The sequence below is a fragment of the Rattus norvegicus genome, chromosome 10 (assembly GCF_036323735.1).
Source record: "Rattus norvegicus strain BN/NHsdMcwi chromosome 10, GRCr8, whole genome shotgun sequence".
Classification (NCBI taxonomy): domain Eukaryota; kingdom Metazoa; phylum Chordata; class Mammalia; order Rodentia; family Muridae; genus Rattus; species Rattus norvegicus.
Window position 1 is genome coordinate 66,737,428 of NC_086028.1, and position 27,349 is coordinate 66,764,776.

Consider the following 27,349-nt stretch of genomic DNA (forward strand, 5'->3'; position numbering starts at 1 on the left):
GATTTAGCTCAGTGGCAAGCCCTGGGTTCGGTCCCCAGCTCCGAAAAAAAGAAAAGAAAAAAAAAGAAGTTATTTAGTGGTTATTGTAACTATGCTGATGGCCCCAAAGTATGCTTATAATAAGAAATAAAGGCCCAAACAAATGACCAACAGTATCAATAGACTGAAAAAAAAATCAACAGAGAAATAGTTCCCACAAAGGACGACCAAATGGAAAACTCTAGAATTAGTTCAAAAGCAATATACGATCTGAAAAACTGGCTGGGTGGCCTTTGCAGTCAACTAGAAGTGACTGAAAGAAGAGTCAGCAAACTAGAAAGTAGACGAGTGGGAAACTTTCTAATCTGGTGAACAGAGAGAAAAACATTAGGGGAAAAAAAGAACACAACACCAGTGATCGTTAAAAGAATGGGTAAAACAGTAACAAAGAGAATTGGAGTTCCAGAAGATGATATGGAATAGAGCAGGAAAAAATATTTTTGAAGAGCTAATGGTTAGAAATGTTTAAAATCTAGTAAAGATACATATTTGCAGAGGCAAGGTTCCTCAAATTCTATAGAGAAGGAACACAATGTAAAGTAGACATGTATATCATAACCAAGTTGCTAAAATTAAAAACCTATTTGTCTGAGTGAGGTCATAGCTTTGTGAGTACAGAAATGGGGGAAAATCCTTGCCCTTACAGACCTGGATTTAATGGGGAATTCAGATCATTAGTTAATTCATGCATATAAAATATAACGTCAGTGATGATAAAATATAAGGAAAAATACAACTGGGAGAGATGAGCTAAATTATATAAGTCGTTCAAAAACTTTCCATGGCAGGCTGCTCACCCTGTAGATTTGTTGTAAGAACTTCCCCTGTACTGGCCACTCTTCAGACAGGCCATCCAATTCATTCATTCTTCTTCTAAAAAGTCATACCTATGGCACACATATACACATGCAAGCAAACGTTTGCATACATAAAACCAAAACAAAATCTTAAATACACCTTCATTAATATAAAAGCTATACTAATAAGCAGGCACGATTACTATCTCTATCTTAGAAGCTAAGTTGTTCTATGCTGTTTTCTCAAACTTTAAGATTAAAAGTCAGTGGTGCTCCATGGGGCTATGAACAGCCCCAGTCAACAGCTAATGGACAAAGCCGAAGAGACCAGCTTCTTTCTGATTATTATTCCATATCTAACCACACCCAGATGTCTCCAAACGATATACGATGGTCCCATCCATTATTCTTCCTTCCTAATCATGGTAGAAAGAGTTTGGAACTAGCAGGCCTGAATCCTTGTAGTTGTGGGGCCTCGGGGAAGCCATCTTCCCTCCATGGCTCATCTTTCTCCTCCTTTTCTCAAGTTTGAAAGGACAGTAGATTCAGCATATATGGCTACAACGCCATCACGGGAAGGTGTGATTTCTGGATCTGTTTCCCACATCCTGCTCCCCACTCTTACTGCTGGTATGGGTCTGAACTGATTGCTTTCCAGGATTTTAGCCTTTTATCCAAAGAAAGAAGGGCTCATACAGATCTGTAAATGTAGCACAGAAACCCTATTTAGGGTGAATGGTAGCATGAGAGAGGGATGCACTCTCAAGATTGACATTGGCCCATTTGAGTAAGAATATTCAAGGGCCCTAGTTATTCTTTGGGTCTTTCTTTTACGGGATTCAAGAGATAGAATTAGGCTGCTACAGGTTGTAGCTTAGGTGCCTCGCAATTTTGATTGATAGGTCATATAATCGTTTTAGTGTATATGTCTCTTCTCATATTACACCTGATTTAATTGGGTGCATGCCCAGTTACACACTGGTCTAAGATGGTCAATAGGAGATTCTCCCTAAAAGTTTAGCCAAGGACTCAGCTTTGACCCACTGGGTACATACCCCAAATCAGTTCAAGACAGACTGGCCATTTTTATTTTTATTTTTATTTTTATTTTTATTTTTGGTACCCCAAAATACATCAGAAATATAGTTAAACAGAAATGGTGTAAATTTGGCTATTGTTAGCAGAGGAACATATACTACTGTTCAGAAGGAGGTGTATCTCTATACAGCTGAGGGTCAGGGAGAGGAGTTGGGGTTGCTAAGTCCCTTGTTTGGAGAGAACCACAATATAAGAAGAGGAAGTGTGTGTATAACTCAAAGCAAGTAGACTCCCAGATTGCTAATCTCTCTTCTATTCTTCGCTGCCTCAAAAACCAGTGAAAGTTGTGGCTACCAGTTTTACCTAGGAGTCACGAGTAGCAGCTTTAAGGAAAGCCACTTCCTTGCTATTTGGTGAATTTTTAGATACTGTCTAGACTCTGATCAACGGGAACTACTCAGATGGCTTAGAGCCAGCAGCTGCTGTCTCCAGGGTGAATGATGGGCTTATCTGCTAGCTCGGGTGAGTGACAGGGCTGTCCCTGTAAGGTCCTCCCTCTGCCTTGCTCTTCTTCTCCTGTTTCTACTATGGCGGTTCAGACTGTTCCCCCCATTACCTTCTGGCTCTCCAAATACACAGTAGAGCTTTCCTGGGAGGGGGGGCAGGGCAGTCATACCGACAGCGCGCCTAACGTATTAGAGTGTGAACAGGCTTTGGTGTGGAGCCATGTTTAAAGGAGGGAGTGGAAATGAACTGACAGAAGACAGAGTGTCTCAGACAAAGGCTAAGGCTTGGAGATACTCCCTGTCAGTGGGGGCTTCACTTCACTGGGGACTATGCATCCATTCTGTCTTGGGACTTTATATTCCCCATCTAAGAAATAACACTGGCTTCATTTGGATTAGGGCAGGAAGAGTGGGTGAGAAAGGAATGTAGAGGAATTGTTGGGCATATGGAATTGACTGGGATTGGGAGGATAGATCATTTTGTTTTTGTGTTATGGTCTCTTTTGTTAATCTAGACTGCCCAGGTTTGCCTTGTGCTGGACTCTCCTCTCTCAGACTCCTAAGTGCTGGGATGATATGTGTGTACCATTAAACCTGGTTTCTGGGTGCCATTTTTCTTTTTCCCAGGGTATATATTATGATTAAGTAGTAGATAAGTATATATTCTATCCAAAATATCCCTACAGATATTATCATGTGAGCATTATTGAACATTACATATGATAATGTATGCAAATTCCTGGCCTTTTTGACTAAATCAGAGACGAGGTGCCCTCATTGGTCCTTAATGGTGGCAGCAATGGTTTAAGGAAGTGGCATGGTGGCATTTCGTTGGCAGGCCACTCTTGGGGTCTTGTCTTGAAATATGGGCCCTGTTACTTAACCAGAGAGGAAACAAGTTACTCATTCCTGCTAAGACTTTTTTTTTCCTCATCTGTGAAATGGAGTTGATAGTATTTTGCAACTAGGAGATCATGAGGTTCAGTTAAGTTTAGTAAGCAGAGAACTGACCAACGGCCTGAAGCATTCTCTGTCAATGACTCCTGTGCCCTGTCAGATGAGAGGGCAATTCGGTTTTCATTGAAGCATTTCATCCACAGTTGATCTCCCAGACTCTCAGACTCCTAGACTCCCTAGAAAAGATTCCTAGAACCTGGAACCTTCTAAGGTTTAGACATTCCTGGGCATGCTTCCACACACCTGGGGCATCTGACAATACTTTAGCCCTCACACTGTTGGCTTCTGCCCTGTTTCTCTGTTGCTCCCTCAGTACGGTCTATAAAATTAAACTGATCAGATCAGTTCTGTTCTCTTTCCAGAAGCAGAGCAGGGACCATCAGAGTGATCTGCCCTCCACACTTATGGTCCATACTTCAGCTCCAGTCACGTGTCATAGAGGGAGCTGGCAGAAGGAGGGAACTGAGTAACCCTTAAGCTAAAGGTGGGTCTGAAGGAGAACTATCTGAGCTCATGTACCCCATGAATGTCTCCTGTTTGCCACTTGACCTTGAGTCTCCTGTCTGGCCAAGAGTAAGAACTGGTTACATCAGCGTGGGCAGGATGGTGACAGTGATGGATAAGCATTGATGAACTGCCTGATCTATACGATATACACTAAGGATGAGTGTTCCCGTTCTATCCTCAAGGTTGATAGTGGTGTCTTCATCTTGCCTGCTGATAGAAGTGGTAGGCTTACTTGATACCCACCTCTCAGCACACTATCGGCTGTGATAGAGACCTGGCTCTGTCCAGATGCCACTGAAGATACATTGTGTGTTTTTTCCTACATGAGCTAAGCCAGAGCATCAGTTTTTAAACCCCTTTAGTGGCAGGCACCCTGCACAGGAAAGTGGTCATTAGCTTTGCAAAGCCATGTCCCCTTGTAGCCTTGGATGGTGCAGCCACAGGCTGGGAGGCTGTCTCCTTTCTCCTTAACTGAGAACACAAGTAAATATGTCCCCAGGAGTTCCTGCACCTCGGGAGACTAATCCGGGCCGACAGTTTTTAGAGGTGAAGGGGGTCATCTCCAAGTGCCTCATAATTGCTACTGTTCTGCAGATTGCCAGCCATGGGTGTCCCCTTGGCCTTTGAAAGATCCAGTGCCTTTTAACAAATAGATGGAGTGCCACCAGGACTGGCAAACACCCTTCCTCTGCCTCCAGATGACCTGACCACCATGCACTCTCAAAGCATGCTTGTCTAGAATTACTTCAGTGAGAGAAAAAAAATGAGTAGAGGCAGCAGGCTCTTGGAGGGTTTGAAAAAAAATGTAAGAGCCATTCTGAAGATGGCAGGGTTCTGGCAAGGAGAAGACCTGTGGCTTTTCCCAGCAGGGAGCTTGTAACACTTGGCAGGTAGCTGTGCTTTCTTTGTCCATGGAGAACAAACTAAAGTATTCCCACTCATCTCTTACAGTCATAAGACTCCCTCAGACCAGATTTATTAGCGCTGAAAACAAAGCCTACTGTGTTTCTTACGGGAACTGTAGACAGGAGCATTTTTTTCATAGACCCAAAGGAGAGCTGACTTTTTGGAGGAGGCCTAGACACAGGGTGCCCCAGGGTGATGACATCAGAAACATGGTGGGTAGGACTCCTGTTTGGTTCAGCTGCTGTCACCTCTGCTTTGTTCATTGGGAGCCAGAAGCTCTGGCTTCCTGCAGTTCCAGCTCTCTGAAGCTAGAGTTACCTCCAGGAAGACTGCTAGGTTGGACTTCTTGTTAGCATTTGATTCCCAGATCTGATGGCCCTGGGAGAGGACATAAAACCTGGCCTGGAATAAGGCAGTTGCAACTGGAACTCTATTCTGGTGCTTCTGGGATGTAATTTTGGGGTAGGGGGGATTGGAATTCTGGGCTATCAAGTGGCACTGGTGATGGGCACACTTGCCTGGAAAGTTTGTTCTAGAAAAAAACAGATAAGTCTTAGGAATTGCTGGTTGTTAGTATCCATACTTGGTAGATATTCAAACTCTGTAGCCATTTCCATGACCAAAGAATATTAAAGGATATACTGCCTTAGGAAGCTTTAATTGTTTGCTTGACACAGCCTAGAGACAACCTTTGACACAGTCTGAGAGGAATATCTCAAGTTAGCAGTTGTCCTAGTCAGATTGGCCTGTGAGCATGTCTGTAGGGTACTGTCTTAATAATTCATTGATGAAGGAGTGCTAGGGTAGCACTCTCCCTAGGTAGCTAGTCCTAGGCTATGTAAGAGAGCAAGAACACACCAGGAAACAGTACTCTTATGCTTTCTGTTCCAAGTTCCTGCTTAAACCCCTGATCTGACTTCTCTTCAGTGAAGGGGTGTGACCTGGAAGTGTAAGCCAAATAAACCTGTTGATTTGGTCAGGGTGTTTCATCACAGCAATGAGGTGACATTGTTAGTCATGGCAATGTCAGGCCCTGTATTAAATCCCAATTTCTCTGTAAACTAGCTGATTGCCCATTAGTAAGTTCCATAAAACTCTGAGTCAGGGTTATGTTGTAAAGGAAGAACTGTATTCAGTCCTGCAGGTAGTGAGGATGACCAAAGTACAGGTACAGGAACTATTTGTATTCTCCCTGATCGAATGGCTGCAAGATGTTAGATATTCAGTGCCCCTTATTTCCTTGCTGTGGAGCCTTATGTCAGATATTTATTGGATCTCTCTTGTGCTAAATTTGCATACTGTGCTCTTGTTGTGATGTGTCCCCCTGCTGTGTCACCCACTGTGTTCTGTCCCTGCCCTGGACTTCCTCCCAGAACTGTATCTTTAGTGGACTGGTTTAATTCCTGTTCCACAACCTTTCCAAGTCGACCTCAACTTAGGGCAGGAATCTGAGCTTAAATCTAACCTCTCCCTCAGAGAAGATGAAGAGACAGGAAGTAGAAACTTCCTGGTGAAGGAAGAGTCAATGATGCTTACATTTCAGTCAGCATTTGAGTGCCCCCAAAGAAGCCATATGTAGCTCAGATTGGAGACAGCTCTCTCAGAAAGCAGATAAAAGCTGCATTGCTCATGTACTTAAATGATGAAACCATGGGAATTCAGCCTCATACCTTGCGAACACACATGAGGAAATAAGAGGGCTCTGCAGTGTTTCGATGCTATTTCCCTTCAGAATTCATGTTGGAATCTAATTCTCACTGTGGTTGTTGATAGGTAGATAGAAAGTGACTTTGTCAGGGGGGTTCCACCTCACCAATGGACAGTGTCCTTAAACAGAAAGGCATTGTGTCAAATAAGCACATAGCAAGAAGGTGTCATCGGAGCTGGAGAGATGGCTCAGTGGTTAAGAGCACTCACCACTTTCAGATAACCTGGGTTCAGACCCCACCACCCACATGGCAGTTCATAACTATCTGTAATTCCAGTTTCAGAAGACCTGCTACCTTCTTCTGACCTCTGAGGGCACCAGACACACAGGTGGTGCACATACAGACATACAGATGAAATATGAATTATAAGAAAGCAACAATAAGCAAATCCTCAGACACCAAACCATCTGGAACCTTGATCTTGGACTTCTAATCCTCCAGACTTTATTATACGCAGTGTATTTCTGTTGTTCTTATTACTCAGTCTAAGGGCTTATATGCCATTCTGGGTGGATTGAGAAAGGCCTCTGTGCCAGGTTTTCCAGGCAGATATATGGTGTATTACACTGGGGGTATTCTACACATGTTACCCGTTGATCTTCTGTAGTAGCTAGCGTTTCTCAACCTGTGTGTTGTGACCTCTTTGGAGGTCACGTATCAGATATCCTGCCTACCATATATTTAATCATGATTCATAAAGTAGCAAAATTATAGTTATAAAATTGTAACACTAAAATCTTATAGTTGGAGGTCATCACAACATGAGAACTGTATTAAAGGGTTGCAGCATTAGGAAGGTTGAGAACCACTGCCCTATTGCATGAATTTTCATCATCAACTCTGCTTTTCAGAGGACACTGAGCTTCAGAGAGACTCATGCGGATGTATCCACCTTGTAAAGGTAGCAGAACCTACATAATTTTCATCTGAACACTGCCAAGAAGTAGAAACAGTATTGAGTGCACAGTGGGAGCCCAGGGTGCTGAGGTGAGTAGGAGAGGCTATTTCCACGACTTGTGTCTTAGGCACCCTTATCCTCAATTCCTTTCTATTCCCCAGATGCATCACACCTCCAGTTCATGTTTTTCTGCCTGTGCTGAGAATCTCTCTCCCCTTCTCTTTCCCTAGCAAACTTCCATTCCTCCTTCAAGACCTAATTCAAATACCATGTTTGCTCTGAAAGTTTTTGAGTCCTTCTGAAAGAATTAGTGTCCTCTGTGCAAGACCCCACAGTATTCTGAGCACACCTCTCCTCTCTTAGAGCAGTTATCACAGGAGGCATAAAACTTGATTGTGCATCTTTGTTTTTCATTAGACTGCACCGACTGAAGCTTGGCTCATATTCTCCTTGCCTTTGTGCCTGCGATGTCCACACAAGAGCAGGAAACATATCTCCTAACTTGTCTTCATGGAACTATGTCTTATGTGGGCTCATCCCATTTCAGCTTGAAATGGCATATCCAGCCCCTACTTCCTGTGAGTATCAGACATTTCTTTCATTGCTGGATAATAAGGAATGAGTAAAAAAGAAAACCCATCAGGAATGGATCCCAAGATTCAGATCAACAGCGCCTATCTGTAGTCAACTGAACTTTTCACTCAAACTTGACTCTTTTGTGAGTTTGTAATTCTTGATGTTTCACTGTCGAGCTATCCTGAGCCAGAGTTGGCTGGGGTAGCATCAGGACCACATCCCAGGCTTCGACTTTTGACCAGATTTAGATAAAATCCGTGAACATCCACTCATCAAATTTGCAGGTGACATCATCTGGCAATAACAGGGATTTGGTCAGATGACAGAATCAAGATCGAGAATGATCAAAGTAAGCTGTAACAAAGGGTCATCTCATTGAACAATGATGAATTTTAGTCCAGGAACTAATTACAAAGGGGTTGGGTGAGGCATGCTGACCTGGCAAAAGAGAGTGGCCCTGAGGCTATGATATGGAGTGCCTTGAGCCAAAAAGTTGTATGACCACTGACTGGAAGTCAAAGGTGCGCTGTCAAATAAAGAGACTCTAGAAGGAGGAGCATGTGGTCGATCCCTCTAGGGTTGTCTGTCACCTCCTGAAATGCAGTTCTGAGTTCTACCTTTGAAGCATGTTTTGTCCTAAAGTGGTCTGTGTGCCAAGGACACTGGCATAATATTGGAACACTGAGATTCAAGAAACCAGAGTGAAGAAAAGGTCCTTCTACAGAAGGATGTTAAGCCCCCCATTTCTAACACCACCATACATTTTAGTCACAGGTGTCATCGGTACCTGAGCTGGAACTGACCTGAAAAGCTCCCCCCACCCCCAAGGACTAGCTTTCATTGTACTAAAAAACGCCATGCAAACTTCCGAAGGACGAAAGCAACCAACAATCTTACCCAGCTATGACACCTATGAAACACAACCAGAATGTCACAGTGACCCTAGGGGTACAGTAGCGGTACGCACACCTTGGTTGTAACCAACAGCACTCTGATTAGACTTCAGACCTGCTCAACAAGAGGGAAATCGTACCTGGTACTGGAAACCCATAGAGGAGAGCCTAAAACTGCCACTTCCCTCCAGTGTTAATTTTTACCTGTATTTTAAATATTTGTCCTTCTACCCAAAGGTAAGTGTAGTCTTCACCCCGCACCAAGGAAACTTCCTTTTGCAATTGACTAGAGCCATTACAGAAAAACAAAACCAATCAAAAGGTAGAGTTGTAGAGTCCAATCCCCACTGATAATTTATAACATAAGCCTTGTCCCTAAGGCTCAGGGGTCACTGCGGAAGAGAGGAATAGAAGGATTGTGAAAGACAGAGGAATGGGGAGTTACCTGTGAGATATGTATGTCTCCTAGAAAGGTTGGAGGCTACAAGCCGACTGACTGCCTAAGCACGCAGCCAACAACGGTGATGCTAATAAACATGCCAATGTGGATAGGGGAAATCTCACAAGTAGTCAACACTACACAACACTGCAGGTAACTAAGAGATGATGAGAGTAAGAGAGTCTTCTCTTCGGAAGACCACATCCATTATCTATTCAATATTAAATGACCAGCCTTGAAAACATATAGACATAAGTAACACTATACAGACTAAACAGGTCATATCGTCTCTCTCTCTGTGTGTATGAAACACAAAATAATAATGAAAAAAGAAGCCATAAATGTAAAGAAGAGCAAGAGAGGGTACTGGGAGGCTTTGGAGGAAGGAAAGGGAAGGGAAAATAATATAATTATATCACAATCTCAAAAATAAAGTTTATTTAATTAAAAAAGAATAGAAGCTTTGGAGACTAAGGTATGTAGCTCAGTTGATAGAGTGCTTGTCTAGTGTGCATGACATCCTGAGTCCTATCCCTATAACTAGGGGTGGTGCTATATATCTGTACTCCAAGACATCAGTAAGTAGAGGCAGGAGGATTAGATGTTCAAGGATATACTTGGCTACACAGGGAGTTCAGGGCTATCCTAGGATACACAGGGCCGTCCAAAAAATTTTTTTAAGGATGAAACAAAGAAGTAATATAAATCAAGAAAGAAGGTAACTTCCCTTTCTAAATATCCAAGATCTATCACATTAAAGAGTGATTTTGTAAGGCTAATGGGCAGAATTAATATTAATTGGTGGAAGTGTCAGCCAGACATAGCTCTGTTCTATATATGAAAGAACGTTCCAATAAGTCAGCGCTGCTCACAGGGGAAATGTGCTTCCCTGTGGTGCTGGGAGCTCTGGTTTATTTGTTCAATTTGTTAGCAGTGTTGTGAGAAGGATTATAAGGTTGGAGGAAACTCTCAACTTTCAGGTGTCATCCATTCTTGAGAGGCTACACTTTCAAATTGTTTGTGCCCTCCTCCTACAATAATTGAGTTCTTCTAGAATCTACCAGTCCAGGGGGAGCTGGAGGAGACTGGGATGTGAATTGCAAGCATGGATTATTACAAGTGTAACTTATGCTATACCTGTCCTGCCGAGGGCTTATCATTGACCTTGGGGAGAGAATGGTTCTGGCAGTCCTCTCTCTCTTGGGGTTGTGAAGAATCCTTTTCTAGCAGGCTTCTCATTTCCAGCTTGACTAGACTCAGTCTTCTGAGCATGCCCGCACCAGTCCCAACCCTTGGTGTTGAGCCTGAGGCCCTCAGCTGGTTCTCTTGCTCCTTCTGATGACTGGATTGTGGACATTTCAAAGCAAGAGGTTTTATATTTCTAGTCCCAGAAATGCAAGGGCCTTCTGCATCTTCTATCTTTTTCATTAAGCCCTTCTTTTGTAGCATGGTGGTGAGATACAGTATAAGCCATAAGCATTGGTTCAAACTCAAATCGCACATCTACCTTGTACTAGTATGAACTTAATAGGGTATCAGCCTCTCCAAAACTCACTTTTTTGTCTGCAAACTTGGGGTGCTAGTAGTACCTCCTTCATCACTTGTAAGGATTGGGCAAAACCTGCAAAGGAAGAGTCGGATAGACTGGTGACAGAGGGATAGCACATCCATTAGCCACTGATAGGTGTTTCCTGGTACCTGCACTCCCCTTTCCCAGTTTCTGTGTTCTGACCCCCGGTTTATCCTAAGAGATGTTCTTCCCAGTACCCATGCTTTCACCAGGGTGAGTAACACCATCTTTGTATCCACATCCCATCATGCCCTGAGGCAAGCCACTATCTCTTTCTTCCCAACCCAAAGCATTCCAATCCCAACTTCCTGCTTCCCCTTCTTTCAGGAGGAAGCCGCTCTCTCACATGCTTTGCATTTTAACGACTTCTACTGCCATTGCTCCCCCTGATCTGCTTAATAACATATTTTAAACTAATCCCTTGTAATAAAAGGATTTCATTACTAGCAGAGACAGCTATGTAATGCAGTGAGCTCATTAGTTTCACTTTTGCTGGAGTCAAAAGTTTTGCAATGCTGGAAAAGTTTTGGTGAGGAAGATTGCCTGGGGAAGCTGAGGAAGGGCATTCCACAAGGGCAGATCTACAGTGGCCAGAAAGAGTGGGGCTTGCCCAGGGAGAGAGGCCACAAGAAGAATGCCAAGGCTTCAAGGATGACGAGTGTTTCCCTGAGTAAGGGGCTTGAATGGTGGTGAAGGGTCAAAGTTAATAGACTGATCTTCCCTACCCACTCATACAGACAACGACACCCATTCTAACTTGGCTACTGTGTACTTCACACTATATTTAATTAAGGCACCATGTCTTAGCTGTATCATATTCTTGTATTAGACTTGGTATAGGAGGGTGTCAGGCAAACAGTAATAAGTTCATTTTCTTCTCTATTTTCTCTCTGTATGCTTTCCTCTGAACACATCCTACTTCAACGACCCTCTCCAAACTGGTAACAAAATGTGCATTTCCACCTCCAGCTTCTAGAGATGCATTGGTGCCTTGGCTTCTGGTTTATCTCCTTCACCGGGGCTGTTTGCCTCATATCCCCTTTTGCTGGCTTTATCTCTCCTCCGCCCTGAGCCTTATTACCACTCCTGTGCTTTCCCCACACTGCGTGTGTGTGTGTGTGTGTGTGTGTGTGTGTGGCTCAGATTTTCTATAGCATCCTTGTTTTGGCTTCTCCAATTCATTATGCTACCTCCATCAGGACCTTTGCCCTCCAGGCTGTGATCACTGTCAACTTCTGGACATGTCTATAAGGGTAGCTCCTGAGATTTAACTGAGGAGAGAAGACCTACCCTTCAAGGTGGGTGCTACTAACTCACGGCTGGTGTCCTGGATTGAATGTAAGAAGATACGGAGGAAGTTTTCACCAGCAGTCATCTTGCTCACCTTCTTCACTATGAATGTGATGTGCCGTGCTCACACCTCTCCGTTATGCCTTACTGGCATGATGGACTGTGCTCCTACTAAAACTGGAAGCCAAAGCAAATCCTTCTCCCCTTCAGCTGCTCTGGTCAGGTGTTTTGTCACAGACATGAGAAACGTAAGAAACATACATGCACAAGGAGACCTGAGAGGTTGGTATGTGACAGCTGCTAAGCTTCCCACCACTCTCCTATGTAAAGTCACATCAAGGTAAAGGCACAGGTGCTCTCTGGCCCATCCCATTCCAAGTGGAGGCCTGGAAGACCAATCATCTGCCAAAGGCTCAGACCCTGGCTCTAACCTGTCTCTCCAGAGTAGAGCCAAGAACAAATAGGAGTGAATCTGAGCTCCCTTCCAAGCCAGACACCCTGCAGAGACCCCTCCTCTTCCACCTGGGTCCTGATGCTCAGCACAGAAGGAAGCACTTGAATTTGTTAACATGTCTTCCTAATCTGGCTGGGGCATGTGCTTTGTTTCCAGCTAGATATAGGAAGCCAAGCAGTACCCTACAAGAGAAATCAACCACCAACTCTTGGCATCTGACAACACCACACACACACAGACACACACACACACACACACACACACACAGACACACACACACACACACACACACACACACACACACACACCAGAGAGAGAGAGAGAGAGAGAGAGAGAGAGAGAGAGAGAGAGAGAGATTAAGAGGCACCATAGTGATCATAAGGAACCCGACCTTTGCTAGGGACCCATAGACTACGTGGAGAAGGTTGATGGATTGATCTTAGGGTGAAAAGCACTCAAATGCAGATGTGATCAACTGAAGGACACAGAGATAGGACAGTCATCTTGAGACAACCCACTGGGTCTAATGATGACAGCTTTCCTCAAAGAGGAAGGCCACAGGACAATGTAGACCTGGTTAATGCTTTATTGTACATTTGAAGTTTGGTAAGAGGTAGATTTTCAGTGTTTTTACCTAAAGGAAAACAGGTGACTAGCAGAAGGCAAGATACCATGATCAGTGAGACAGAGGTTGGATGCATGTGACTGTGACTTAAGCCATCAGAGTCCTCCTATGACTCTCAGAGATGACAATATCGTTCTGTTGACAATTGACTTGGATTTTGTGATGCCTGCACGCAGAGACACTCGATATTTCTTCCTTTTGCTTTGTTTCTTGTAAGTTTTATTTTATTTTTTGAGATAGCGTCTTGATATAGATAGCCCTGGCTCTCCTGGAACTCAATATGTAGATTAGGTTGGACTTGAACTTATAACAGTCCTCCTGCATCAGTTTCTCAAGCACAGTTACCACACATAGCTGATAAATAATCTTTTGCTTACAGCTACTCAGTAAGTGTGACACTGAGGCCAGGAGGGATGAGGTGGGGTTTTTAACTGAGTGAAGAAGTTTCTCTAGGAGAATGATGCCACAGCAGCCAGAAGTAAAATAAAAAGGTGGAAAAAAAAGCCCTCCTTGGGTTTGTAATAACTAGTTCCTCCCATTAGGGAGCCTCCTGTCTCTCTCCCCATATATACTTACTTTTATGGTAGAGGTTCCCTTTTCTTTTCTTTTTTTTTTTAGATTTTATTTTATTGTATATGAGTACACTGTAGCTGCCTTCAGACACACCAGAAGAGGGCATCAGATCTCAATACAGATGGTTGTGAGCCACCATGTGGTTGCTGGGATTTGAACTCAGGACCTCAGGAAGAGCAGTCAGTGCTCTTAACCACTGAGCCATCTCTCCAGCCCGATGTTCCCTTTTCTTAAGGCTATAGAGTTTATTAGAAGTTACCACTTAATCACCAGAGATTGCCCTGGCATCATTTCCAGATATATAACATCAAGCTTCCTCCTCTGCTGATAGATAGTGCAGCAGTTTCAGGGGTCTTTTAGTCAGTATATGCTAGGCTTTGGTGGGATAATAAATAAGCCCTCACATTTGAGAAAGGTAACATAGAAAGTGTTAGTTACTTCCCTGTGCTGTCCCCTCTGTGGTAACTCAGCAGTCCAGGTTCCTTCCATGTTATAATTCATCCACCTCAATTCATGGCATCTATGGGCACCACAGTGGCAGGGAATGAAGCTCCTGAGGAATACACTCCCACCTTTAACTGCCCTGCAAATGTTGGGCAATGAATGGTTCAGTTTATAGCTCATTGGTAGAGCTAGCCACCTGCGCCTGCAGAACAGGCTAGGGAATCTTGATGTACACACAGGAAGAAGAGAAGAGATGTGGAGTGATTTACTAATCAATAGAAGAGGGGGGAGGTCACTAGTGTTCTGAGAGTGGATTCCAAGCTTTAAGAGGAATTCTATCACATGTGAAAAATTGCAGGACAGGCTTTCTGTCAATATGTCAGCAGAGAAAGGCAACATGAGGAAGCTATCATGCTAGCTCCTGTGAATGAAGCTGACTAGGTAATTAACGATGGTTCCCGCAGGACCAAGATACCTAGCCATTCATTAAATCTGTCAGCAGAAGATCTGGTGAGAGGTCTTGAAAGAATGTATGCAATACCCCCAACAAAGACTGGGGTGTGTGAATGTTCTCCTTGTCTTTGCTTCCTCTAGTCAGCTCCTTTTTTTAAAAGAATATACAACTCTGTTGTTCTGTTTGTTTTCATGCAGTTGCTAATTATATGTGCTGCATAACAAACACTCCCCAAAGTCAGTGATGTTAAATGCAAGCAATTAGCAAGGAGGAAAAGATCTCAATACACAGTTGGTGTAAGTGTGAAGGAAAACACTGAAAATTGGCTCAGCATAAGCTGCAAACTGGTTTGCTGTGGAAATTGTTATGGTGTTTTCTCAACACAATAGAGATGGAACTACAATGTGGTCAAGCTCGAACAATTCTGGACATAAACCCAAAGGAGGAAACATTATCCCATTATAGAGACCCACGTCTTTTGTGGCACTTTTCATCATATCTAAAGTATGGAATCACCCTAGGTATCTATCAATGGATGAGTAGATAAGGAAATTATAGTGTGCCTGTACAATAGAGTAGTATTCAGACACAAACAAGAAGAAAATTATCATCTGCAGTAAAGTGAATGGGACTGGGAATCAAGTTAAGTGAAGTGAACTAATCTCATAAAGCCAAGTTGCATGTGCTTCAGGAACTTCTTAAGATTATGTGTTCTAAAGTGGTGGGTGGGCCTAAGGCTGCTTCTATTCTAATGTTAATTTGTAGGCCCCCCAAGATTAGTTGCCCCAAAGACAAGAGAGTCCAAACAGAAGACACTGGGTGACCCTGCCCCCAGTTGATTGGTAAATCAAGATGCCAAAGGCCAAGAGACAAAGGCAGGATGGAGGTTTCCCAGGCTTGGAACCATGAGGAAGAAGAATATACAGAAGGAAAAAGGGGAAGCTGCCATGGGTTAGCTGAACCATAAAAATGTGACCCTGAGGGCTGTTCAATTGGAGTTAAGAACAGCCCAGATGGAACATAGAAAATAGTAAGTAATAACTCAGAGTTATTGATAGGAAAGTAGGTCCTAAGAGCATGGAGGGTAGGCAGCTGCCCAGCTATTGTGCTTCTTAAGGCTTCTTAAAAATATAACAACCTTGTGTGTTTTTTATTTGGAACTCAATGATTAAGGCAGGGTAGAAACTCCAGGCCGGGATTTTAAATAGTTTTTACTGTCACCTGATTTTCTCAAACTGATTTCAGCCCTCTGGTCTCCCTGCCTAGTTCTCACCTCCCATCATTTGACCATGCTGGCTATTCCACTGAAATTAATGCCTCAAAGGTCACCTACAAATATATTGGTCCCATATTTGATCCTGACTTATTCTGGAGTTGTCAGATCTATTCATGTACCACTGGGCCCCACTTTGTGCCACTGTCTGTGATCTTCCTCTGGTTAGGTACCTTCTATTTTTCCTTCCAGAGATTTGAACACTACTAACCACTCTTCTCATCCAAGCTTAACTATCTTAACTATCCAAGCTTAACCTCTTCCACTATCCTTCTTTGACCACCTGCCCCACAACTTTCTCATTCAATGTAGAGGAAATAACTTTAACTTTATTATCAGAAAGATTTGATGTAGAATGTCTACCATCAGATGATTTTGTGCTGAGTTCTACTTGGCCATGTGGAAGGAACAGTGTGGCATGGTTTTATGTGCCTGAACAGAGCTACCAGGGCATGGGCCTCCATGAGAATTGAGGGTTGCTAGGCATAAGGCTTGTTTGTATATGTTCTTCTCAAGGAAATGTCCTCTCTGCCAAGGTTAATGACTCCATGATAATCAGAGACAGCATGAGTCCAGGAGGCAAGGATGTGTCTAGTGTTTCAAGCAAAATGGTAAACTCTGAGGCCTTCAGGACAGCCCTTGAGGCTGTGGGAAAAAACTCTGAAAACATGAGTTCAAAAATTATATAATTTCTCAACAATGCAAAATGTAAGGATGTAATATGAATTCTATAATGAGCTTCACAGACCTAAAAGAACAGAGGCAGCTGCACTATAAACCAGCTTGTGAGAAAGATACAAAGTCAGGCAGATTTCTGAGTTCAAGCTCAGCCTGAAACAGAATGAATTTAGGTCCAAGTGTAGTCAGAATGCTAATCTCAGGAAAGGATCTTACCTAGCTAATTTTATTGTTTGTGCTTCCAAAGACAGGCAGATCTCTGAATTCATTTGCAATGTTTTTTAAAAAAAAGATGTGCTTGCTATCTTTTTCTAAGAATCAGGGGACTGGGGTCATAGAATACTGATTTGTGAGATATTTAAAAGGATACCTGGAGTAAATGACTGAATTGATGTGTAAAATAAAAGCCTGTCTTCGAAGGCTGAGATATCTGGATATCTCCAGAGAAAATCATTCTGAGCAAAACACAGGCCATCAGCTTGTACCTCACAACTGACTTTAAGTTGTTTTTTTCACCATTCTTAAACGCCCCTTCTCTTAGGAACCCAAGCTGAGGTTGGTTCTTGATAGTTGCAGTCTTTGACTGGTACATTATATGAGTCCTCATTCTCTGTGAAGTATAAAAAGGAAAGCTGATGATCCAACCTTATTAAAGCAATACAACAAGATCATATTTGATAAAGGTTTCAGTGAATGACCTTAGGTGTCCTTGTTTATAATTCAGATGCAGACAGAGACATCCAGAGAGACATAGAATAGACCTGTACAACATTATGCCCCAAGAGAAATAATCCACCTATAGTATGACTGAGTCCAAATGACCAAGCTTACCTGAGAATTGAGAAGTTGACAGGGAGCAGCATATGTAGCATATAATAAAGCAGTTGGGTCTATGCTCTGGTTTTGAACGCCAAGTATTTTGTATCTTAGCTGGATAATTGTGGCCTTCACTCTTTCTGCCTTTCTTTCATTTCCAAAGTAGGGATTAAATACAAAATAGCCTATTTGATAGGGTTAATGCAGAAATAAGTGAAATACCTTTAAAGGATTTAGAACATCTCTGGCATATTGTAAGCCTTCAATAAATGTCAATTATCCTGTTTTATGTCATTATTCTCCCACATAGTCACTATGGACTTTTCTTCCTCTTTGAGGGAAGGGGCTATGAGTAAAATAGGAAAGAGACATTTTACTAACCAGCTTTGGGAGAGCTTGGAGGGAACAGAGGGAAGTCTGTTCTGAAGCATCTGTTACAAGAGTATCACAGGGGAGAATAGAGCCATAGGAAACAGCTCAAAACTGGGTCATTCAACAAAAGTGGGTAGAGGAGCAGTTCCTAGCCCTGATTTCAAACTAGAGTTGGGTAATTTTAATGAATGCTCATGTTTGGTCCCCACCAGAACTGCTTGTGGGCCAATTTGTGAGTATTTGCAAAAAAGCATTTCAGATGATTTTATTTCGCACCAAGCATCATAAAACTCTAGGTTAAGGCAAGATGCAGATAAGGTTAGAATGTTGTAAGTGATGGTGTTAGAGGGTATGGTGTGTGTGTGTGTGTGTGTGTGCGCGCGCGCGCGCGCATGTGCATGTTTGTGTGTGAGGCAAAAGGTATGGGACTATAGAAAAATTGAAGGGAGTTGATCCTAACTTGGGACCAACGGGGGAAGACCAGTCATGTACCTAGGAAGGCAAGGTTTATTGAGGGTGAGTTCTTCACATCCTAGCCACTCATCTGCTTTATCTTAGACCCAGTCTTGTTTTAGTGATTTGGGGAAATGTTATGAGCATTTTTCTTCGATGCTGGTATTGAGTGTTTGTGACATGTTTTGAATCAGACATACAAAAAAGGAAATTAAATTTCTAGTCTCACTTTGATCCTATCCACCCATATGATCATCCATCTATTCATCCAACATCCAGCTATCCAATCATCTAACCATCCATCCATCCAGATCTATCCATCCATCTACCCATCCATCCATTCTTTATTCAATTCTTTATTCATCAATTTATATATATATATATATATATATATATATATATATATATATATATATAGTTTCTTTGTACAGATAGAAGGAGTTTTGTTAACTCATGAGAAGAAAGACTTGGGACAGACCCTGTGGTCTTATTGATTCTGGAGACAGGATGTGGGTCAGCTAGAGATAAGGTCATTTGAGCAAAGAAAAGGAATATTACTACTTGCTAGCCATGGAGACAACTGTATTGCTTATCAGCTTCAACTGCTGATCAAATTGATCATTACTTGATAAAATTGCACTTTATCAAATTGATAAAATGTTAGATGGTGATGATGCTTAAATATCAAACAAGCATGTGAAGCCCAAGTGGTGTGAAAGGATTCGGAAGAGCAATAGAATGACCTTCAAGCTGTTGATTTTAAAATATTAGGGTTTTTTCTACTTAAAACAGATACCTATATTTTTTTGCATCTAGAGAAATTTAAACCTCAAGTTCAGGTTGAATTTAAATACCAGTTAATCAGATCCCTCAGGCCAGAGATGGGCAGAGCTCTGGCCAAGGCTGTGCAGCAAGTCACTGACTCATGGAGTTGGAAAAGGCTTATGATATTTAATCCAAATTTACATGGGAGCATCCAGAAAGCAGATATATCAGGTTTCTGTGGATTTAAAACAACCCATTTGTCTTAGTTAGGATTTTATTGCTGTGAACAGACACCATGACCAATGTAAGTTTTATAAAGGACAACATTTAATTGGGGCTGGCTTATGGGTTCAGAGGGTCAGTCCATTATCATCAAGGCAGGAGCACAGAAGCATGGTGCAAGAGGAGCCAAGTTCTACATCTTCACCCAAAGGAAGCCAGGAACAGACTGAGCATCCCCAGGCAGCTAGGAGGAGGGTCTCAAAGCCCACCCCCAAGGTGACACACTTCATCCAACAAGGCCACACCTTCTAATAGTGCTGCTCCCTGGACCAAGCATATGCAAAGCATCACACCGTTTATACATGGTATAAATGTATATACCATGGCTTTGGTAGTGGAATGGACCCACATTTTCCTATTTCTTGAGCATCTATTAATTGAAAGCTTTAGACACATGCATATGTACTGTGTCATTCTATCTTTACAAAAACTTGTGACGTGTACTTACTCTCTGTAGTTTACAGATGGAGGAAACAGGTTCCTAGAGATTCAGTGACTTTGCCAGGAACTTATAGCTGGGACATGGTAGTTCTAGGCTTGAACTCATGTCTTTGGAATTCAAAGCTCACACTCTAGGTAGGCTTAATCTCTGTCGTACTTGCAAAAGCATCTGTAAAATAATATATTGATATATCTGTGCCTAGGACTGGTCTGAAATACGTTATCTTGGCTAAGATAGAAGATGGATATCATTGCTAGTCATAGGGACACAGTCGGCCACCCCTCTTAACAGTGTCCCCCATATTCCTGACGATATTTCAGGTGCCTCAGTGGTTGGAACAGGCCTTGAGAAATTCTCTCAGTCCATTTCTCTGTCCTCTTCAAAGCGTATGATTCTGTGATTCAACAGATCAAGTCTTTGGTCAATTTTTGCCTTTGTCCCGAATAGCTAGGAGCAGGGATGAAGGCACAGTGAGTCCTGTTAGCTCAGCACAAGTGATTCTGTTCTCTCCTCCTCCACCTGTTGGCCTGAGTCAGCTCTCCAGGCCTAGCACAAATGTCATTCACAGGAACTTAAGAATACATTCTGAGTCATCACTTAATGCTGTGGGCCCAGGATATAAGGGTTATTAAGGCAGCTTGTCCTGCGGAGATCACTCATAGCTGCCTGGTGAGAGGCCCGTGAGAAAATATACAGTTACGATGTTGAGTCAAAAAGGATGAAGGTGGATGCCACACCAGATGTCCAAAGCCTCTGTCTCTGGAGATGATGGCACCTAGTCTATCAGTTGCCAGTGTCCCTTGGAATACAGTTTTTCCACCCTCAGTGCACACCTGGCACTTTGCATGACACCTATCAAAGCCCTTATCTTAGCCATTGGGGGCCATCTATCTCCTTGTCCGTCTAAGGCCTTTTGTAGGGGTCTTTATAGCCATCGTGGCATCCTAATCTACAGTAGTTGCTCAGTAAACAAAAAGTGAAAGAAATAATGGGCAAGAACATGAGACAACCTAAGGTGAGGCATCAGGAAGGTGGGAGGATTGGGAAATTGTAACAACCAATGAGTGTGATGAGAAACTGGTCGCAGCAGGCTCTTCTAAAGCATGTGACCAGGGCAAGGGATCAAGGGACAGCCCCTTGATCCTGGAAACCAGATGAATCCTCCTTTCTGTCTTTCCTTCTAATCCCACCTCACCATCAGAGCAAGTCACTGTAGCCAGGGAGCTTGGGGCCCAGCTAAAGGAGCCCCTTGTGTACTCTCCGGTTTCTAGCTCTCCAACATTTTAATTCCACTCTTCATATTGACTGAGATCCCGGCTTCATTGTGAATAATTCACTGTACCTTATTTCTAAACCTCTCTTTAATCAGACCCCTTCTTCCTTTAAACAAATAGTGACTTATATTTGCCAAATAATGACCTTCTCAATGATGAACACAGTGCAAAGGAATTCTATAGTGGAGCAACACTAGGAGGACTCAGTAGATTAAAGAAAAATATATAAAGTTAGGAGGGAAAAGTGGTGGGAGAATAGGAGGAGTTGAAGGAAATGGAGTGGGAGTAGGTTTGATTAAAACACATGATAATCATGTATGAAGTTCTCAAACAGTAAAGACCAAGTAGTTGATACTTGCTCTCCACTTCTAAGTGTATTCATAACTTTGCATTTAAGTGTATTTATTGTATTTGTAGCAAATACAATAAACTGTTACTAATATTAGATATGACCCAAAACCGAAATCTTACAGTGGGCTATTTTCTGGGATGGTAGGAACACTGCAGGGGCCAATGAAGTCACAGAGAGAGGCCTCTGTCTACTCTCACTCCTTGGGGGTCTAGTCCTTAATCCAGGTCTTGTTTTCTTTGGCTTGATCACTTTCTAACATACCAAGTATGTTGAATGTAGTATTGTCATGCACTCCCATCATACAGTGTGAGCTCCATGAGGTTTGGCTATCTCCAGCATCTAGAATGGAGCCCAGAGTATGGTAGATGCTCAGTGAATGGATAAATGAATGGTTCGCTGAATTCATTTGAAAACCTCCCCAAGTAAAAGGGAGGAGGGACCTTACAAAGTCCACTCCTATACCTTCTAGAAACCTATTTGGACCTAGCTGGCATGCTCTTTGGAGGTCATAGCTATGGTGATTGCAATGACAGTTATGGTAGCAGTGATGTGGTAGCAGGGGTGGGATGATGGACTCATGAGTATCATGGTAGCTGGATGGTCATGGTGGTCACAGTGAAGTCATAAGGAATACTCTGCATCTACTGACAATTGGAGTTTTCAGAGAAGAGAGAATTTCCACACTGTTTTAGCTTTATACTTCACAATGTTCTTCAGAGGTGGCAGGGGCCAATAATGTTTCTACCGTTTTCCAGATCAGCCTAATTGAGAAAGTTCATGTTCAAGAATACACAGCCATCAAAAACAGAACCAGGGTGGCAACTCAAGCCATGAATTCTCATATCCCTCTTACCCCTATATTTCACAAAACTCTTCTTATTCCACATAACTATCTCCTCATCAGTGTCATTTTTGATGGACTAGAGTAAGTATTGCCCAGGAGTGCTCCCTCTCTCCCTCTCTCCCTCCCCCCCCCTCTCTATCTCTCTCTCTTCTCTCTGTGAATGAATGGTGGTGTGGTGGGTCAATATCCAATGATAACTTGGGTTCAGTGTGGTCAGTGCTCTATCTCACCCAGCACTTATAATCTCATCTCTTTGGGGAATAGAAAAGTCAGCCCTTTGCAGATAAACCCGTGACTCATCTTCACCATTTAACTCACCAAGGACTTTGTCTTAGAAGGGAACAAACTAATCAGACCAAAATGACAATGGAGACCTGTCTGTCTGGGTCACAACTAGAGTCTACTCTGAACTATAACCTTATTAATCTTTCTCTTGCCCATTAGGAGTTTGAGTTGAGACTGTGGTTTATTTTTCTTATCGATTTATTTTGCTTTTACCCTTTAAGTGAACAGTCACCTCAACAGGAGGTTTGCGAGGTAAGATATATAGAAGCAATCCAAGGGATTGGAGTTGGCAGGTGGCTGAGGGTCTGTGTGTGCTGGCCACCATTTCCTTGTTCTACTTATGTGGTCTTGCCAAAGTTCTCCTTTACCCAGAGAGTTAGCAAAGGCGGAGATTTAAAGCATGTGGGCAATATTTACAGCAGTCTTCCTGCCTGGAGAAGATCAAGAAAGTGCAAGAGTTCTTAGAGACAGAGGAAGATTTGGTTCCTGTAGTTGGTGAGTGGTAATGGCCCTTGCTACTCTACCCTCAGCATAAAATACTACTGAGGATGGGAGGGAGACTGGCGAACCACGAGTTTCGTCTTTGGTAGAAACTGAAGTATTTATTCTGAGAGCTGAGAAGATCCTAGCATTTCCCTAGGACTATGAAGTCAAGACTTAAAAAGGTTTTGAGCTGTTTATATAGGTGTACAGTATTATGTATTTCCATATCCATCTTCGCTCTCTTAACTCCCCCTATGTCCTACTTCCATTCCTTCTCAAATCCATGGCCTCTTTAAAAAATATTATGACTTAATTATATAATTATTATATGCATGAATATATAAATACAATACAACATGCTGAATCCATTTCATGTTGTTTGTATATAAATGTTCTTAAGAATGATCACTTGGTACTGGATAACCAATTAGGGGAAGTTAATTCTTGGAGAAGAATCTCTCTCTCTCTCTCTCTCTCTCTCTCTCTCTCTCTCTCTCTCTCTCTCAGTAGTCATTAGTTGCTTGTAGCTTTTCATTTAGGGGTGGGACCTTATGGGCTTTTCCTAGTCTGTGTTGGCACATCAACTGATATTTTCATTGTTTAGCTTGTCTTAAGGCAGCCATGTTGTTAAGAGTTCATGGGTACAGCTTCTCTGTCTTATATAAGAGACACAGTCTCATAGCAGATGCCCTTGTCCTCTGGCTCTTATGATCTTTCTTCCCCCTTTCCCATCATGTTCCCTGAGACTTAGCTGTATGGAGTGTGCTGTAGATATATCAGTCAGGGCTGGACCCTCCACAGTCAGTTGCTTTCTGTATTTTGACCTGTTAAAGCTTTCTGTAATGATCTCTGCTGCCAAAATGAAGCTTCTTTGATGAGAGGTGAAAGGTTCACTACAAATTGGACAAGGGCACAGGATGAGTGACAGGGGCAAGGCCTGGAGGTTGGATGGAGTGCTGGTTGGCTAGAGAAGATGAGTTCAAATCAAGGCTTGAAAAGGGAAGCTATCCACATTTCTTTTCCATAGGCCTATTAAATGCACACCTCTCTTTGTGAAGATGCATTCAGTTCTTGCCTCCATTCTTTCTTTACTCTCAGATAGTTCACTTTCTTACTGCATCTTTCCAGCTCCTTTGTCTTATAAGCAGGTGTCTCTGTTTTTAAAGAACCCATATCAGCTAAAACAGACATTGATCCTATGTTATAACAAATGCTCCCCAAATTATAGTGGCTTTAAACAACACAAGGCTATTTCTTCCTCATGTTGTACTAGTCTCAAGCAGTTGAGGTGAAGATCATCTTAATCTCTCAGGGACACAGGATGGCAGTTATAACTATGTAGTTGCCACCTTCATCTGTGCATGTTGGACTGAAAATGCTCCCCGTAGGCTTATATTTGAATAATTAGTCCCCAGTTGATGGAACTGTTTAGGAAGGCTTAGGAGGTGTGGCCTTGTTGGGGGTGGTAATTTACAGGGGTGAGCTTTGAGAATTCGAAAGTCTCCCACCATTCCCAGCGTGTCTCCTGCTCGTGGATTAAGATGTGAACGCTCAGCTCTTCCTGCAACCAAACCTCTGTTCCACCATCAAGGATTCCCCCCTCTGACACACCCTCTGAAACTGTAAACCCAATCAATGCTTCTCTCACACTTTTGCTTGATCATGCTGTCTTGTCACAGAAGTACAAAAGTAACTAGGATGCCTTTGCACACTATAAAGAGGAGAAAGCAAGGCGAGTCATGTGACTGACTCCAAAGTGCCCTTATTTCATCCACTCAAAGAAACTTCATAGCCCTGCCTCACTGGATGGGATTAAGGAAGGGTTGAAATTAGAATATTGGTAGTTGTTACCAATACAATCTGTTATCTACAGTTCTCCACCCTCATTCCTTTCTCTTTTCCTCTGTCTCTGGGATCTATCTGAATTCCACTCTTCACACCGTTTTCACATTTTCTTACCATGTTTCATTCTTGCTTTTACTTCCACATTCTTCTCCCCTTCCTCCCAGCCCCCCAGCATTTGCTGTGCGCCTCGCCAATCCCTCCCCGTCAATTCCCAGTCGGCCACATCTCTTGCCATGCTGGCATAGAAGATTCAACCTTCAGCTCTAAACCCCCAAGTTTCCCTAGTTCCTAATTGAGCTTAATGATTTATGTCTTGTAATGGACACAAATGGGTAGGAATTCCTGGATCTCATTAATAATTTTAAACATGCCAGAAGTGGGATTTTAAAATCCTAAGCAAAAAATTAAATGACCATAAAATCTTTGTTCGCTTCCCAGGAGACAATCCCATTTCAACTTGACAGCTTAATTAAAAGCTGGGCAAATTGGACACAACACTTTTAATAAACAGGACTTGGCAGGCCAGGGAAAGAGAGGAAAGGGAGGTGAGAAGGGAGAAAATGTAGTTCATGGTGTAACAAGAGGAAATGAAGTGGGAGGTCCCTCTCCTAGGGAATGATCTTCCTGGATGCTGCAGACACCTACAGTTGACAGGAATGATCCAGAAGGTTCTCAGAAAACAGGCTCTTTTCTGATTCTAGGTTCTTCTCAGATAATATTATCCCACATGGGAGACAGCTGTTGTTTATGGATATTCTGGTGTCTGGGTCCATGTTCCTATCAAATCCCTAGTCACTTAGAAATCTACTGGAGGGATGGGTCTGGGGGCCTACCTCTGAGAGGCTACTTCATGTGATAAGCTCTATGAGGAAACTTTAGACTTTTCTTCTGTTTCTCAGTCTTGCCTTACCTCTGAATCTATTTGTGTGTGTTCATGTGTATATGGTACACATGTGAAAATAGTTCATATAGAGTCCAAAGAACAACCTTGGGTATTTTTCTGTGGTTCCTCAGTCATTGTCCACTTCCTTTGAGGCATGGACTCCCAACTGGCCTGGAACTTGCCAAGAAGGTAAAGCTGGCTATCCAGCAAATGTCAGGGATCTATCTTTGCCTCCTTGTCAGCATATGCTTTAACTCAGGGCTTTTGTTGTGTTTTAACGTGGGTACTGGGGATTGAACTCAGGTCCTCATGGTTGCAAGGCAAGTGCATTACCAGATAAGCTATCTACCTCGCTTTGGATCCGCTCTTCGATTCTCCCCCTTTGTTGTTAAATATTCCCCTCCCTACTAAGGTTTAGTTCTTTTCTGGATCTGCTGCCTCAACTTGATGTAGATATGGGTCGGCCAGCATGGGACCTGACTGCAAACTCCAGTGCCAGGAACCACACAGGAATCCCCCAAAGTTCATGCATGAACTCGAGTAGAGCTTGTGAAAAGTCCTTTGGTTACCATCCTCCTAGATGGATATAGGAGTCTACTCATAATCAGCCCACTTCATAGAGCTTAAAGATTTAGACAAGGAAGGAAGGAGGAACCCAAGCTCCTACCCCCACTTTACCTGACTTGTTTCCTCCAACCAGCGCGGATAGCTTTTCCATTGGCATTTAGGACCATCCGACTCTTCCCCATCGGCTGTCTAGTTGGCTTACATTTATTTTGAATTCAAAGTAATTTACTTATGCATAACTGCCACATGCTGCTTTAGTTAAAGTGAAGACTGCCTATCTTTCTGGAATTAAAAAAAAAAAACAAGGAAAGAAAGAAATTAAAACATGTTTGGAAGTATTCTGATTTTCCTTGAAAAAAAAATCTCACGGAGGAAGAACTGGCTATAAGCACCCGAGTAAGTAAAAATGAGCTCACGGGCTGCCAAGGGATTTGCTAACCCTTGAGCAAGAACACATTCCTGTGGAGGAAGAAAACAGTCACTGCCATCCTTTGCCAGCACTACCCCACTGCTGCTTCTGCTACAGAACCTCACATGTCTGAAGCAAGTGAACACTTGGGCAACTGATCTGGGTCGTCTTGTACAGGTGAAGGAGCCTCAGGTCAGAGAGAGGAAGCCACTTGTCTAAGCCTCACAGGAGGGCTGCAGTTGGCCCTTGAGGGACTGGACGTAGGTTCCCTTGTCAGCGAATAAACATGACTTTCAGAGACACACAGACTTATTATTGGCTATGGGTATTTCTAGCTCAGCATGGAGCTCTTTTTGTCAAGTCGCCTGCTAAGTGAAAACAAATTCCATCCTTTCCACTGACTTCCATAAAAATAGAGATGCTGAAAAGACCCCAACAGCCTAGATTGCCAGGCTTGGGGGGTGGAAAGGTGTAAATGATATTGGGAATGCCAAAGTGCTTCTGGAGTGCTGGCACTTCAGGTGGAGACTTCAAGTGGCTGTAAATGCAGAGGGGTGAAGCCTCTTTTCCAGGGTGATGTGAAGGTTCTAAGTTTAGACTATGATGATGGCTGTGCAATTCTATGTGCTTGCTAAAATGGTTCAAGTGAAC

At 42.8% G+C, this 27,349-nt stretch overlaps 1 protein-coding gene across 1 annotated transcript in view; it reads right to left on the reverse strand.

Moving 5' to 3' along the window:
- Window positions 1–27,349, reverse strand: part of Asic2 (acid sensing ion channel subunit 2) — a 1,069,930-nt gene that overhangs the window by 369,120 nt on the left and 673,461 nt on the right.